Source organism: Tupaia chinensis, unplaced genomic scaffold (assembly GCF_000334495.1).
Source record: "Tupaia chinensis unplaced genomic scaffold, TupChi_1.0 Scaffold000146_1, whole genome shotgun sequence".
Lineage (NCBI taxonomy): Eukaryota > Metazoa > Chordata > Mammalia > Scandentia > Tupaiidae > Tupaia > Tupaia belangeri.
In genome coordinates, this window is record NW_006159616.1 from 4265094 (window position 1) to 4282158 (window position 17065).

Consider the following 17065-nt stretch of genomic DNA (forward strand, 5'->3'; position numbering starts at 1 on the left):
TTTCCCTGTCTCCACCACCATCCCGCACGGAGCCACCACCAGCCCCTCCGTATGGCAACAGAGTGTCCTCCCTGGTCTTTCTGCCACCACGGCGACCGGCAGGCTGCTCTCCACCTGCAGCTTGGATGATCGTGCCAAAGGCCCAGCAGACCACATGCCTCCCTGCTTAATGCCCGCCAGGGCGCCCACTGTCCTGGGGAGAAAGAGCAGCCTCTGACATGGCTCCCGAGCCCTGCTGGGCTGGCCCCCGTCCCCGTCCAACCTCATCCCCCGGGAGTGGCTCCAGCCGCCGGGCCTCCTTGCAGCCATCTGATCATGCTGTGCTTCCTGCCCCGGGGTGCCTCTGCACGCACTTCTCCCCGGCTGGAAAACTGCCTGGCCCTCTTTGCCTGCTTGCATTCCACCTATCACTGCATTCAGCTGTCACCCCCCTGGGGAGCCCTGGGCCTCTTGACGTGGACACTCCATGGCATCTTGTCGACCATGGATGAAGTTGTGCACCGGCCCATAGGCCCTGATTGGTGGGCGCTGGGACTGCCTTTGCTCCCTTCCAGGGCCCACAGCAGCACCTGGCACGTAGCCCATGCTGGGTCTATGTCTGTTGAATGATTTAATGACGTCAGTCATCTTGCCCCATTTTATGAATCAGGAGGTCAGCTCAGACAAGTTAGGCACTTTACCCAAGGTTGTTCAGGAAATGGAGTGTGGCATTCCACCTGCGTTGGTTTGCTGGGGCTGCCATAACAAATGTCCACAGTCTGGGTGTTTTAAAATAATGGAAGTCTTGGGACCAGCAGTTAGCGTAATGACTATGTCGCTGAACTCCCATGTAGTCGACCACAGTTCAAGTCCCAGACCCAGTGGCTTAAACTCGCCGGGCGCATGTGCGTGCATGCCCAAGATCCTGAGAGGAGAATGGAGGAGAAGGGATTGCGGCGTGGCCATCCTTCTTGGGGGTGGTTTCTCGCTTTCTGTCTCTCTCTGTCTTTCTGGTGAGCACATGCCCCCTGTAGAAAAAAACCTCTCAAAAAAAAAAAGAAGGAAGTCTTAGGGCCAGCAGGTGGCATGGTGGTTAAGGGCACTGGACTCCCACATGGCCGACCACAGTTCAAGTCCTGGACCTGGCAGTTTTCTTTCTCACTTTCCCTCTTTCTCGCTCACTCACTCTGTCCCTCTCTGGTCAAATTTTTAAAAAAATTAAATAATTCTTTAAAAATAAAATAAAACAATGGAAGTCTCGGGACCAGCAGATAGCGTAGCTGTTACATGGCTGGACTCTCACGTAGTCTATCGTGATTTTGAGTCCCAGACCCAGCTGCTTAAAACTCACGCTGGGTACATCTGCTTGCATGCCCCAAGTTTCAAGAGGAAAATAGAGGAGAAGGGATTGAGGCATGACTGTCCTCCCTGGGCAGGGGTGAGGAGGGGTGGTTTCTTGCTTTCTGTCTCTCTTTTTCTGTCTCTCTGGTGAGTGCACGTGCCCTATAGCAAAAACCTCTCTAGAAAAAATAAATAAATAAACAATGGAGGTCTCTTCTCTGTCAGTCTCTAGGCCAGAAGTCTGAAATTAGAGTCTCAGAAGGGATGCGCTCCCTCTGAAGGCTCTAAGGAAATACTTCGCGTCAGTTTCTCGTAGCTTCAGGCAGCCTGGCCCGCAGCTGTTACTGCCACCTCCTCCTTCCTCTCCGTGTGTCTCCTGTAAGAACGTTTATGCAAGGTGATCTCATCTCAAGACCTTTAGCCTAATTACATCTGCAAAGACCCTTTTTCCAAGTAAGGTCGCGTTCATGTGTTCTGGGACTCGCACGTACATTTTGGGGGCCGCCGTGCAGTCCCCTGCGCCAGCCCAGGCGTGTTCTAGGTGGCCGGCCCTGGCTCCTCAGATGCACTTTCCCGCCCCACAGTCCCTTGCCACCACCTCTCTGCCGGGGTCTTCTGCCATCACCTACGTGGCTTCTCACGTTCCCTAAACTAGGAGAGGTTTGGGTGCAGAGACCTCTGATGCCTATACTGACGGCAAGTGGGGAGAGGGGACACAGGACTGAAGAGGAGATCTGCCACCGCCAACCGTGTGACAGAGCAGCTCCTGCCCCGTCCCCCCACAGTCCCGCTGGTGGGAGGAGGAGGAAGAGCAGGATTTCAGGAGCCGGAGCAGAGCAAGAAAGAACGCAAGGTCTGCGGGGCTGGGCAGAGGCTTTGGGCCGGTGAGGCAGCCTTGGTAAGCGAGCTGAGGAGGGCAGTGGGTGGATCTCACCTGGCAGCTGTGAGGTGCCCTCCGTGGGGATGGCAGAGAGTCAGGGTGAGGGGCAGCGCCAGGGTCATTCTGAGGGTGGACACAGCAGAAAGGCTGCCAGATCAGACACAGGGGCTGGAAGAAAGCCAGGATTCAGAGGGGACCTCTCCAGTCTGGGCTTCGGTCACCCGGTGCCAGCTGCGAGGCCATCGGATCCTGTCTTAGGAACCTTGGCGTTCATCTCCGTGACCCTTTTGTGAAAGGTGGTGCTCAGAGACCTTACAAGAGTTTGGAGTTGGGACTTGCTGAAGGTCACGTGAGTGTCCTCTCACCCCTGCTTGCTAATGAATATTTAGCCCTGCCCCTTCTGCCAGGGTGGCCAGGCCTGTAGGCTACCCTGTCCTGGAGTTCTTGCTGTGAGAGTGGTAACTTTATTTTTGTTGTTGTTGTTTTAGGTTTTTACCATAGGGAGACAGAGACAGTGAAAGAAAAAGTGAAAAAATCACCCCCAGGGGGATGGCAACGCTGCAATCCTGTCTCCTCCACTCTCCGGGGATTTGGGGCATACGCATACGTGCACCCGACATGTCTTCCAAGCCATGAGGTCCAGGACTCAAACCGTGGTTGGCCACGTGGGAGTCAGGCTCTTTAACCACCACACCTGTTGACCCCTTTTGATTTTTTTTATTTTAATTAATTAGGGGCTGGCAAGTGGTGTGGTGGATAAAGGTTCTGGATTCCCACAAGACCAACCACGGTTGGTCTCTCTCTCTCTCTCTCTCTCTGTCTGGTCAAATTTTTAAAAATAATGAAAAATGGAATTAAATAAATCTTAAAATTTTTTAAATTAATTAATTATTGTTAGAGAGATTTTTGCTATTGGGTGTGTGTGCTCGCCAGAGAGACAGAGAGAGACAGAAAGTGAGAAATCACCCCCTGAGGAGTGGTTCATGCCACAATCTCTCTCCTCCATTTTCTTCTCAGGATTTTGGGCACACACACACACACATGTGCCCAGCGTGAGTTTGAAGCTGCCGGGTCCGGAACTTGAACCAAGATCGGCCATGTGGTAGTCCAGCAATGTAACCATTATGCCACCTACTTGTCCCTTATTTTATTTTTTTAAGAGCTCCCTATACCCTTGCTACTGCCAGTGTGGTCGGGCTCTGCTGGGATCAAGACCCCAGGTGAATCCCTGTGCTCTGCAGCCAGAGACACACTGCTCTATGGCCCAGCCCCATGTAGGGGTCTGGGCCTGCTCTACCCAAACTGAACACCCCACACCAGATCTTAGAGCTGGAGGGGCCTGGAGGGTCTGGGCCAGCCTCTGCTCTGGCAAGCGAGATGGCAGTGCTGTTTCTGCATGGCTCGGGAGGCCCAGTGGTTCGCCTCCAAGGGAGGGGTGAAGGTGGCCTGTGAGCGCTGCTCCGTCGTCGGACTCGGAGTCCGGGGCGTTCTCTGCCTGTGCACCCTGCGGCTTGCATGTCCAAGGGCTGCGCAGTCTCAGGAGTTGTCACATATTTCATTCAAGAGTGATCAGATCACTTTCTTTTAAAAGAATTATTTTATTTAACTTTATTTATTATTATTATCATTATTATTTTTCAGTTTGATCAGAGAGAGACAGAGAGAGAGAGGAAGTGAGAAAGCAAGCCACCAGGTCCGAGACTTGAACCATGGTCGGCCATGTGGGAGTCCAGCACCTTTAACCATCATGCCACTTGCCGGCCCCGATCAGATCACCTTTTAGAGTGTATTTATTTATGCTTTCGTGAGAGAGACCCAGAAGCCCTGCAGGTCCATGCACTGCGACCCACCCTAGTCTCTCCAAGGCACAGGTATGCACCCCACATGCACAGGGAGACCCCAGGGCCCTCCCCGTGGGTTTAGCTTTGCGACCACCACACCCCCACAGTGGCCCACTGTGTTTCTCCCTGACAGACGTGAGGGAGGAAGAAGAATGTCTGGTCCTCAGGACTGTCTTGGGGAGAGGTTGAGTCCACACAGTGGTCTGAGGTTCGAGTGGCTGGAGAGCAGGACCACACCTGAGCACCTGGGCTCTGATAGGAGGATCACTGTGATGAGGACTTGTGTGTGTCATACCGGCAAAAGAATTATTTTATTTAACTTTATTTATTATTATTATCATTATTATTTTTCAGTTTGATCAGAGAGAGACAGAGAGAGAGAGGAAGTGAGAAAGCAAGCCACCAGGTCCGAGACTTGAACCATGGTCGGCCATGTGGGAGTCCAGCACCTTTAACCATCATGCCACTTGCCGGCCCCGATCAGATCACCTTTTAGAGTGTATTTATTTATGCTTTCGTGAGAGAGACCCAGAAGCCCTGCAGGTCCATGCACTGCGACCCACCCTAGTCTCTCCAAGGCACAGGTATGCACCCCACATGCACAGGGAGACCCCAGGGCCCTCCCCGTGGGTTTAGCTTTGCGACCACCACACCCCCACAGTGGCCCACTGTGTTTCTCCCTGACAGACGTGAGGGAGGAAGAAGAATGTCTGGTCCTCAGGACTGTCTTGGGGAGAGGTTGAGTCCACACAGTGGTCTGAGGTTCGAGTGGCTGGAGAGCAGGACCACACCTGAGCACCTGGGCTCTGATAGGAGGATCACTGTGATGAGGACTTGTGTGTGTCATACCGGCACTTAACCCTCTCGCCCCCAGGGAGCTGGTTAGGCTGCTGCTCCCACTTCACAGACCTGAGACTCCCACATCGAGGTCAGCTGGGATGACCCTCTCATTCTTGCAGGTGGAGAGGTAGAGGCCCAGAGAGGGGGAAAGGCTTCCCTGGAGACTGCTGGTGGCAGAGGTGGCAGTAGAGAGTCAGAGCCAGGCCTTTCATCTTCTGCCAGTGCGTTCCCCCATCACCTCTTCTCGGGTTGGGGAAGCTGCTCTTAGTCCTGAGTCAGCCCGACTTTCTTTCCTCACCCGGAGTCATGGACATAAGCTCCCCTTCCTGCCTCCCCACCTGTCAGCCCCAACCATCTGAGCACCCATGGGCACCTAGGACACCTCAGCTTTCACATCTCTGCCGAGTGACCTTGGAGCTGGCTCTTGCGTAATAACTGAGTGGGTTTAGAACCGCTAGTCCTGTCGTGGCCTGGTGCATCCTGCCCTCCTGGGGGCGTTCTCACATGAACCAGCATTGGCTTGTAAGTTTCTGCTGTGAATCACCACCACTTATTATTGCTCCTGTGAAAGGCTAGGAACCTTCCCTGGCGTTGTCAGCCATAGTTCATTTCACCCTCATAGCCATCCCCACTCTATGGCCACCCCCACTTTATGGATGAGCAAAGCGAGGCTCCGAGAGGTGAACTCACTTGCCTACGCTGGTGAGTGGCAGAGCTGGACACCTTAAAACAGGTGCTGTTAACCAACAGCTAGGCAGTTTTTACCCACAAGGGTTAGGGAATACAGAGGCATTCCTACAGGAACCTAACCATGTCTCATAATTTATTACTTAGATATATGAAATATGGTGGGACCAACAGATGGCATGATGGTTATGTTGCTGGACTCCCACATTACTGACCATGGTTTAAGTCCTGAACCCAGTGGCTGGCTTAAAACTCACACTGGGTGTGTGTGCATGTGTGCCCAAAATCCTGAGAGGAGAATGAAGAAGGGGTTGCAGTATGGCCATCCCCCCGGGGGAGGGGGTGATTTCTCACTTTCTGTCTCTCCGGCAAGTGCACGTGCTCTATAGCAAAAATCTCTTTAAAAAAAAAAAAAAGTTAGGAGATATGGTTAAATTCCCGTGGGGTGCTTTCGCTTTATCTGGCAGCCCCCCAGGTGCCAGTGGCTAAGAACAGAAGTAGCTTCGGTGGCACACCAGGACCCAATGGCAGCAGGTTCTAGGGCTCTAAAGGTACCCAGATTTCCGAGGTGGGTGGACTCACATCCGCTAGACCACTCTCTTATCATATAGTTGGAAGAAACCGAGGGCCCGGGAGGAGAGCAGCGTGCTGACATTGTCACATTTGCCTTCCTTACCTATAAGAACACATAACCAGGGACCAGTGATGGGGAGCATTCCGGACATCAGCTTCCTGGGTGTGAAAACTCACGCTCTACCTTGGCAAATTACAGAAAGTCTCTGTGCCTCAGTTTCCTCAGTTGGCAGGAACCACAGTAGCTTTACTTGGTAGGGTGGTGGTAGGATTAAGCGTGACAATCTGAGTGCGGTGCTCAGAATAGGCTGGCCCTCGGGAGGCAGGCCTGTGTGCCACTGCGGTGACGGTGGTAAAGTGGGAAAACACTGAGAGTCAGGAAAGCTGGGTCTCTCCTGTCTCAAGCCCTTCTCATGTGGCCTTGGTCCCATCAAGGAACCTCTCTGAGCTGTGATTGCAAATACAGGTAGGGGGCAAGAGCCACGTGCTCCATTTAAACCTTTTTTTTTTTTTTTTTTTTTGGTTTTTGCCATAGGGCACATGCACTCGCTGGAGAGAGACAGTGAGAGTGAAAGTGAGAAGTCACTCCTCAGGGGGAGATGGCCATATGCTGCAATCCCTTTTCCATTCTCCTCTCGGATTTTTGGGCATGCATGCAACCACCAGGTCCGGGGCTCAGGTCAGCCAAGTCGGGCATGTGGGAGTCCAGCACTCCAACCGCCACGCCACCTGCTGGCCCCTAAACATTTTTTTTTTTATTGCTTTTAGCTCTAAGAGCACAGTCAAGCATCTCGTAAGGAGGTCAGTGTCCTCCACGAACCGGTTAGGCACGTCCTTTCCCACAAGTTCCGTGAGGGCAGGACCCTGGCTGGCCTGTCCGTCATGCCCCACATCTGCAGCTCTGACGGACACACGGCAGTTGTTTAGCGCTCATTGCAGGGAGGAAGGAGGAATAGGAAGGTGGTTGGGCAGCCTTTCCTTGGAGAGGCATGAGCAGGCAGTGTCTGCCCGCCTCCCGTCTGCAGAGATTGCTGCGGTCGGCACGTGCAGAGGAGGCGACGTCACTGCTGCGGATGTCGGCTCGGGTGCGTAGGTTGATTAGTCATGGAATCAGCCCAGGAAAGCGACAGGAAACGCTGCCTCTCCCAGAACTTCCTGGAAGGTTAACCTTCACTGACAGCTTCAGGATCTTAGTCACCGAGCGATGCCGTCGTGGCAGCTGGGTGGAATTCTGACCGTGTGCTGATCATTTTCTTCTCATCTAGCCCCACAGAGCACGTTGCCCACACAGTGAAAAATATATGTCTGCTATCGGGAGGAGAAGCTGACTCTGAGCTAACTGGCAAGAAGGGTCTTTGGGACCAGCAGTTAGCGTAATGGCTATGTCACTGGACTCCCATGTAGTCGACCACAGTTCCGGTCCCAGACCCGGTGGCTTAAACTCACGCCGGGTGCATGTGCGTACATGCCCAAGATCCCGAGAGAATAGAGGAGAAGGGATTGCGGCGTGGCCATCTCCCCTGGGCGGGTGATTTCTCGCTTTCTGTCTCTCTCTGTCTTTCTGGCGAGTGCATACGCCCTGTAGCAAAAACCCTCTCCAAAAAAAAGGAACAAGGGTCTTTCAGGCTTGGCCCTGCCGACTCTGGGGCTGAGAATTCTTTTTGCAGGGTGCTGTGCATTGTGGGGTGCTAAGCTGCATCCGCGGCCTCTCCCCAATAGTGTGGCAGCCGGAAGCATCTCTAAACGTTGCCACATGTCCTTTAGGTCGCCCCCAGAAGTGTGGCCATCTCAGCAGGCCGGTCATTTGCTTTTAGGAACCTCACCAGTGTCCTCATAGCTTCTGCTTATGTAGACGGTGAATTATTGCTGGTATGTAATCCTCACATCAACTGCAGGGCAGGTGGGAATATCCCTCTTACAGGGGAGGGAACTGAGTCTCAGGAGGTTCGTGTAAATAGTCCAGGGTTACATTTCAAAGTAAGTTTCCAGCGTCCATTTAAGGCAAAATGAATCTCACAGGAACTCTACTGGTGCCTGGGAAACGTAAACGGAATCACGGGTTTTGCCCTCTGTACTCTGAATCCAAAGGGAGGCTCAGCCCTGGGCTTGGAACCCGGTGAGGCGCACGCACACAGGCGTAGGTCTCTGTGGCAAGCTGGGCACTGCTTTCTTACCTGGTCTTTATGACTGAATGGCATCCCCTACCTCCCTGATGAATCAGAAGGCTTCGAGGTATGAGTCTTTGGTCGTGGTGAAATGCAAATATTGTCACCTGGTTGCTAGGTATTCCACCAGCATCCTCGAGAGTCATGCAGTTCTTATCAGTACTGAGACAGCCTGGTTCATCGAGCACGGGCCGAGTGTGAGGCCCCGGGAGCAGCCAAGCACTGGTGCATGAGGCCCCGGGAGCAGCCGAGCATGAGCTGCGTGTGAGACCCGGGGAGCAGCTGCAACAGCTGACGTGCACCGAGAGCCGACTGCGTGCTGGGCTCTGAGCGAATTCTTTTTTTCACAAGTACTAATTTGTTTTAACCCCACATGACCCTAGAGTTTAGGTGCTGTCACTGTCCACATTTTACAAAAGGGGAAACTGGCCCACGAATCCCGGGGAGAAGAGGTCAATAGCACCCCGCCCTGCAGCCCTGGCTCCGAGAGTGGCTCCTTAGCATGGTTTACCAGAGGATGGAGAAAGGTGGTAGTGGAGGCCTTCCTGTGTCCGAGTGCTGGCCAGACTCACCACGTGCCTCCTCCTTTTGCATTTTAGTAAAAGCCAGATGAAAAAGGTATTCTTTTTTTTTTTTTGGAGAGGTTTTCGCTATAGGGCGCGTGCGCTCGCCAGACAGACAGACAGAGAGAGACATAGAGACAGAAAGCGAGAAATCACCCCCCAGGGGGGATGGTCACGCCGCAATCCCTTCTCCTCCATTCTCCTCTCGGGATCTTGGGCACGCACGCACACGCGCCCGGCGTGAGTTTTAAGCCACCGGGTCCGGGACACGAACCACGGTCGACTACGTGGGAGTCCAGCGACATAGCCATTACGCTAACTGCTGGTTCCCGAAAAAGGTATTCTTGTTGCCTTTTACAGATAAAGAAATTAAGGCTCAGAGAGGTTAAGGGGCTTGCCTGATGCCATGCAGCTAGTAGGTAGTCAGATGAACATTTAAACACAGGTCTGTGTAAAGAAGTTTGTGCCTCTGGGGTCCCTGTCTTTGGTCTGGAGAGCAGCCCCCAAAGGAAAGGGACTGATGCGATGGGTTCCACCCGGATCGGGGCTCTCCCTGCAGCTTTTCAGCAGGTACAGGGTCAACCCAGGCCTGCCGTCCCTGTAACCGCACTCGGAGATGGAGCCAGGACCGCTAGCAGAGGCCGCCTCAGCGCCTTACCACAAGCGGCTGAACTCCCTCCCGTAATTCGCAAAATGAGGGGAGAGTTGAGGTTATCGTCACGTCCGATGGTGCGACTGGCCTGTAGTGCCAAACGCTCGTGGTCAGCCGGCCCTTCCATCCACAAGCAGTGCCAGATAAGGAAGTGTGAAACACGACAGCTTCTGCCTTGAAAGCTGCTGGGCGAGGGAGCCCAGAAAGTGGGTTCTGGCCCTGCTCTGTCATGAACACAGGGCTGGCTCGGGACATGCCCCAGCTCTTCCTAAACCAGCGGGCTCCATGGACCCCCACAGCGCTGGATGGCTGGCACGCTCCTGCCCCCTAGTGGCAGAGCTGAGATCCTGGGATGCCCTCCACCACCCTCACTCCGTCCCTGCACTTGCGTGCATACTCCATGTGCACGGAAGATAGGGTTTCCAGCTGGCCACATTGCGGTCCTGGAACCCCAAACTCAATTAAAAGTACAGAATTTCCCTTTGAAAGAGCCACATGGAATGAGCAGAAATGTCGATATCAGAAAATCCTGGATTTTAATCCAAGCTCTACCACTCAGCTGTGTGACTTTTTAAAAATTTCTTAACCTCTCTGTGCCTCCTCTCCCCTCATTTGCAAAATGACCTGTCATAATACAAACCTAGGGCCAACAGAAGGATTAGCGATCAGGAACACAAGCCCCGCACACCGTGCCTGGTCCTTGGGAGCAGGCCCCGGCCGTGATGCTGGCTTCCCTTCCTTGCAGAGGAGCTGGAGGGCTGTGTTGACCACACCCCTGCCTCCAGGCATGCACTCGTCTAGCCCAGCCCCTCAAATGGCTAGCTGACCCTCTTACAGGAGAGCCCACTGCCCTGTTTCTTGGACTATGAACTGCCTCGTTCAGAGTCACCTGGAACCTTGGTCAAAGTGCAGCTTCCCGAGCAACCCCTGCTCCTGCTGGGGGCTCAGGAACCTGGACTTTCATAGCTCCCCTCTTTATGCTTCCTAATGGTTACCTGCACCATCCTGTCTCAGGACTCAGCCAGCCTGTGGAGGTTGGGCTGTTTTAAGTGCATTTGCCCTTGGGCTTTTGAGGTTCCTCCTTGTGGAGGAACAAGTGTTCTGGGGCCAATCCTTAGATCCCTGAGCTGGAAAGGGCCTCGGGACACCAGCTCCTTGGCCTCGGTTTTTTAGGAGGGCTTCTGAAAAGCAGGACAGATGCCCCAACACTGGGCTGCAGGAGGTGGGGCGGGGCTGGGGGTGTTATAGCCCTGGCACCCACTGCGGGAAAGTGTGAGGAAGGCCATGGGCTGACCCAGATTCAAAAGGAGGCCGTGAGGAAGGAGCAGAGGCGGGCAGAAACGCACCGGCTTGGGACAGCGTGTATCTGGAAGCCAGCGTGCTGCTGCCTCATGGTTCTGGTTCCTGCACCACAGGTGCAAGTGAAAGGCTCAGCTGGTGCAGCCAGACCGCCCGCTTCCTGCTCACCACTGGCTGAGCCTGAACCAGCGGCCTCATGCCTCTGCACCTGTCTCCTCTCTAATGGGACAGAGTGACTGCCAGCACCTGCCTCCTGGGGAGGTTGTGAGGCTTCAATAAGCCCATACACGTAGAGGGTGAATCACGGAGTCTGGGCTTTAGTGAGCAGAAGACAAATGAGGTTTCCTGATAAATGTGATTATTAATCATAGAGCATTTCTGACCCAAGGGGATACCGATCTCCAGCGTCTTCCAGCAGAAAGCCGTTCACTCGTTCAGTCCTACCACTTTCCTGTTCCTGACTCATGCAGAGATTATTAAACTTCTGCTTGGTTTCATGCATATGCCTAAGTGCTGGGATGCACAGTGAACCTGAAACTCAATTCTAGAGAGGGAGACAGGTGATAAGTAAAGAGGCAAATAAAAATACACAGTCTCAAATGGCGAGAAGCAGTAACCCACAGAAAGGGAGTAGAAAGACACAGATAGGTGTAGATCATGCTGGGTAAAGTCTTTTTACAATCTAAATGATGCAGAAAAATGATAATAATAAATAAATAATAAAATAATTAATTAAAGAAAGCAGTGGAGTGGAAGCAGGGAGGGCTTCCCTGAGGAGGTGACATTTGAGGAAGGAAGTGAGTGATGAGCAGATCTAGGAGAGGGTGTTCCAGACATGATCAAAACTCTGACACATACGAGTAACTCAAACTGCGAGGGGAGACCCTGCCCAGAGGAGGAAAAAGACCTTGCCCAGTCCCCCCACTCTCCGCCTGGTCCCCGGGAGAGCGGGAGTGGAGGGTGCTGGAGGTGCTGGAAACAGGTGGAGGTGGGACGCTTTCTGTGCGGCTCAGGTGGGGTGGGCACAGCCGAGACCTGTCGGGCAGGCAGGTGGCCGGCTAAGGCGCCAGCACATCACAAGTGTGCGCCTTCTGCCGCCCAGGCACCTCCCAGCTGCTGGGAGACGGCGGGGAATAGACCGACAGCCTGCTGAGAGCCCTGGAGAAACCTACACACGGTACAGTGGGGGGACACCAGTGACGGGAGAGTGCCACCCTCACCCGGGAGCCGCCGCGTCCTGAGGAGACGGGATTTACGTTGAGACCTGAGGATGGGAAAGGCCAGCTTTCTGAGCTCTGCGGGAGGATTTCCCATAGCGAGCATGGCAAATGCAGGGACCCGAGGGCAGCCTGGCCTCTTGGCAGGACAGACGCTGGTGCCTGAATCAAGGATGGGCAGAGGTGAGGTGGGAGAGGGTGGCAGGGGAAAGGGCAGCAGGAGGGGCCAGGCGGGACGTACCATCTTGCAGACCTAAGGAAGCAATGCAGATTTTATTGTAAGCGCACCGGGAGCTCAGAGGAGAGTCTTACGCCAGAGAGAGAACGAGATCAGATTTATGACATTTGAGAATCCCTCTGGGAACCAGCAGATGACATAATGGTTACATCGTTGGACTCCCACATGGTCAACTGCGGTTTGAGTCCCAGACCTGAAGACTTGAAACTCACACTGGGTACATGTGCGAGCATGCCCAAAATCCTGACATGAGAATGGAGGAGAAGGGATTGTGGTGTGGCCATTCCCTGGGGGTGACTTCTTACTTTCTGTCTGTCTGTCTCTTTGGTGAGTGCATGCACCCTATAGCAAAAATCTCCCCACTGGCCACCAGAGTGGCCTGTGGAGTGCAATAGTAAGAAGGAAAAGAGAAACCAGGGGGACGGCAGGAGCTTGAAGAGTGGTGGCAGTCTTGGTGGTAGAGGCAGGTGGTGGCAGTGGAGATGGGGCCAAGCGGTGAGACCCAGAATATGTGTAGAAGGTGCGGCCATCAGATTAGCTGGTGGGTTGGATGTTGGGACAGGAGAAGAAGAATCAAGAACAGTGTCCAGGCATTTGACCTGCACCTCAAGGTGGACAGGGCATCTTTCACTGAGACAGGACAGCAGGTCTGGCTACCTGACAGTTGGCAGTAGAGCTGGGTCCTGGGTAGCTCAGGACTCATGCCCTTCCACACCCGCCCCACCCGGCCACCGGGGTCCTTGAAATGACCTTTACAAGAAGCCAAGGTGCAGAGCCCCATCCCTGTGATTACCGGGGATGGTAGTCACCTGTGTACCCGGCGGCCTGTCTTCTAGAATCTGAATCACTGCAGCCTTGACCAGTGGAGTATCTATTAGCAACTAATGATAATTGCTACCAGTTAATCATCGCGGCCAAGGTCTGCTTTCCACGACCCGATTATCACCTGGGCGCAGGCGCCTGCTCCTACAAAGGAACAAGAAGCTGTTGTCTGCTGACCTTTATTGACTGAGTAACTCGCGACAGTGCGTGGTTGTCTCTTCTCCGCCACGTCCACAGCCGATAGCAGCTGCACAGACGCCGGCAGGCCCACGAGACTGCAGCTTGCTGTCCAGACCCGCACTCAAGGAAAACACTGATTTCTCTTGCAGAAGCTGAAGCCTCGGACTTCCAGGCGTCAGGGGGCTGTGTCGTGTTGAACAGTCCCTCACGTGGCAACCTAAAGGCAGGGAAGGAGGGTCTCATGTACCAGAGCTCAGAAAACCTCATTTGTGACAAGCTCCTCAGACAAGGCTGGTAGGCAGCTAGGTGTGGGGGTTAGCATGTTACACAACGCGTGGCCTCACCAGGCCCACAGGAAATTTGGTGCAGAGTTGCCGGGTGCCTGTCCATTGGACTTCCTCTGTTGTCTAAAAGGCCCGATTTTGACAACTGTCATAGTATTTGAATCATAGAGAATTTGACCGAGGTCCAGCCGGTAGCATGTTGGTTAAGGTGGCTGGATCCCACATGGCTGGATGCATGGTTTGAGTCCCGCACCGGAGGCTTAGAAAACAAGCGCGTGTGCTCACTAACCCAAAGTCCCAAGAGGAGAATAGAGAAGGGACTGCAGTGTGGCTCTCCTCCTTGAGGGGGAGGGTTGCTTTCTCACTTTCCCCCTTCTGTCTCTGTTTCTCTCTGGTGAGTGCACATGACCTATAGCAAAACTTTTTAAAAGATTTTGACTAAAAGGTCAGAAGAGTTTGTTCATTCATTCACTGAATAAACATTTTTTGAGCCCTTATGGTGGTGCCGTGCCCTAGGCAGGAGCTGGAGTTAGATATGCATTGAGCTCCTTTTGGCCAGAACTGCCATCTTCCAGTAATTCACCAAAATGATGAACACAAAGGGGAAGAGGAGAGGCACCCGATGTATGTTCTCTGGGCCTTTTAGAAAACATGGAGTGGTTCCTTTGGCAACATATGTGCGAATCTACAAGAAAGGTGATACTGTAGACATCAAGGGAATGGGTACTGTTCACAAAGGAATGCCCCACAAATGTGACCATGGCCAAACTGGAAGAGTCTACAAGGTTACCCAGCATGCTGTTGGCATTGTCATGAACAAGTTAAGGGCAAGATTCTTGCCAAGAGAATCAATGTGCGTATTGAGCATATTAAGCATTCTAAGAGCAGAGGTAGCTTCCTAAAACGTGTGAAGGAAAATGACCAGAAAAAGAAAGAAGCCAAAGAGAAAGGGACCTGGGTTCAACTAAAGCGCCAGCCTGCTCCACCCAGAGAAGCACACTGTGTGAGAACCAATGGAAAGGAGCCTGAGCTACTGGAACGTATTCCCTATGAATTCATGGCATGAAGGGTGTTAAAAATAAACTAACCTGTGGTCTATTAAAATATATATATATATATGTGCTGAGCAAGCTGTGGTCTAGTAAGACAGAAATAAATACAATGAAATGGGGAGATGCTGGGAGCAGCCTGTGCAAGGGACCCCAAAGGAGAAGCCATCGGACCTGGTGCTGAGGCACATCTTAGGGGAAAATCTTACGTCATGGCTAACCAGGCACGGTCATGCACACCTGAAATCCCAGCTCCTTGGAAAGCCGAGCAGGAGGAGCATGAGTTCTAGGCCAACGTGGGCTATTTAGTTAGACCCAGCCTCTAGCAAAAAATAAAGTTTAAGGTTTCAGCGACAGAATGGGCCCAAAAGACATCCATACCCTTTTGTTGTTGTTATTGTTAGAATTTTTTTCACTTTATTTATTATTATTATTATTATTTTAAAATTTGGCCAGAGAAAGTGAGAAAGCAAGCCCCCAGATTCGGGACTCAAACCTCAGTCCACCCCATAGGCGTCCAGCACCTTAACCACACCATCTGCTGGCCTCAAGATGTCCATGTCTTAACCCCTGACACCTGTGATACATTGCCCTAAAAGGAAAAGGGACTTTGCAGAAGTGATTAAGTTAAGCGTCCAGATAAGGAGACTGCCCCGAACTATCCAGGTAGACACAGTGTAATTGCAGGGGGAGGAGGATCTATTTCAGAGTATTTGTGACCACAGGAGCAGAGGTCACAGTGATTGGAGGGAGGGCCACAAGCCAAGGAAGCAGAGGCCTCTAGAATCTGGAAGAGGCAGGAAAACAGATTCTCTGCTAGAGCCTCCAGAAGGAACGAGATCTCCTTAACTCCTCGATTTTAGGATATCTGGCCTCCAGACTGTAAGATGATACATTTGTATTGTCTTAAGCTGCTGAATTGGATCATTTGTTACAGCAGTGATAGGAAACTAATACATCTTGCTTTGCCTAAAGCACTGTTGTGATTTAAACTTATTATCTCAGGAAACACTGGGTCAGAGGGATAAAGTTATCCAAAGACCCTTGATAGAAAATGGTAGAGAGGGCCTTGAACCAAGACTGTCCAATTGCAGAGCCAGGCCAGGTCGAGAGGCCTGCACAGGCAGCTGGGAAGGACAGCTAAAGGAACACAGGCACGACACAGCCTGGCCTGCTCAGGGCTGAGGGCGGGTGTTGCAGGGTGGGGGCTGGTGAGAGATGACTCCCAGATGTCAGGCTGCGAGGTACAGCCCGGGTTCTGTGGACAGAGATGTGATGGAGGTGGGGGGACATAAAGATGTGTTTGGTGTGAGCCGCAGACGGAGTGGGAGCTGTGGAGATGGAGAGGGATTAAAGAACGCAGTAGAGATGTTGGTTATAAGAGACATGGCTTACGAGGGGCGAGGGAGGGGAGAGCGGGCCGGCACCATGTTCTGGGTCATCCAGAAGAGATCCCAAAGGGTCTTTTTCGCCACACAGGGGCCCGTTGTCTGGCAGATGGGATGGGACTTGACAGCTTCGGCTAGGCGTAGAATCAGAGCCTTGTAGGACAGGGTCTCCCCCACAACCCTGCTCGCTGCGTGCTACCTGAAGACAGAGGCTTCCTGCCTGGTTTATCATTGCTGAGGAGTACGTGCGCTTGCCAGAGAGAAGGAGAAAGCAGGGGGCGTGGTCACGCTGCAATCCGTTCTCTTTTTCCATCACCTAGCATGTTTGCAATCTGGCAGAGCCAGGACTTGGATCGTGGTCAGCCACGTAGGATCTGGCTCCTGATACACTGCTCTTAACCATTGTGCTAAAGGGCCAGCACAGAACAGGTGTCCTTTCCACAGGGCTGACTGAATGTGTCCCTTTCAAATCCCCCACTACATACTAACCAGATGTTGACGTTTTCTTACAAACAGCAGGGCTGTATCATTCAAGCTCAGACAGACCGCCTTTGATTAACTTTTGGTAAATTAATTTTTCTAATGATAAAGTGACCCCAAGTTCATTAGGAATACTCTTTTAAAGATTTAATTTTTTAAATTATTATTTTATTTGCTATAGGGCATGTGCACTCACCAGAGACTGAGAGCGAGGGAAAGTGAGAGAGCAAGCCTCTGGATCCAGGACTCGAACTGTGGTTGATCATGTGGAGGAGTCCAGTGCCTTTACCCACCATGCTACCTGCTGGCCCAATTAGGAACAATTTTGAAAAAGAAAAAATATCATATGTGACATATTTCCGTCAATTTTTTTCTTAGGCAGTGTTCCCCCCTTAATTGGGACCCTCTGTCATATTAAAAACTCAGTCTTCTGTTTTTGAATTTTCTTTTATTGCGGGTACAACAGATGGCATAATGTTTGTTGGCCTCCCACGTAGTCCACTGTGGTTTGAGTCCTGGACCCTGCAACTTAAAACTCACGTCAGGCACATGTGTGTGCGTGCCCAAGATCCCAAGAGGAGAATAGA

The 17065-nt window shown here is 52.5% G+C and overlaps 1 protein-coding gene across 5 annotated transcripts in view; it reads left to right on the plus strand.

The window, feature by feature from the left end:
• TMCO4 (transmembrane and coiled-coil domains 4) overlaps positions 1-17065 on the plus strand; it is a 141611-nt gene that overhangs the window by 38534 nt on the left and 86012 nt on the right. The gene's annotated exons all lie outside the window — the stretch shown is intronic.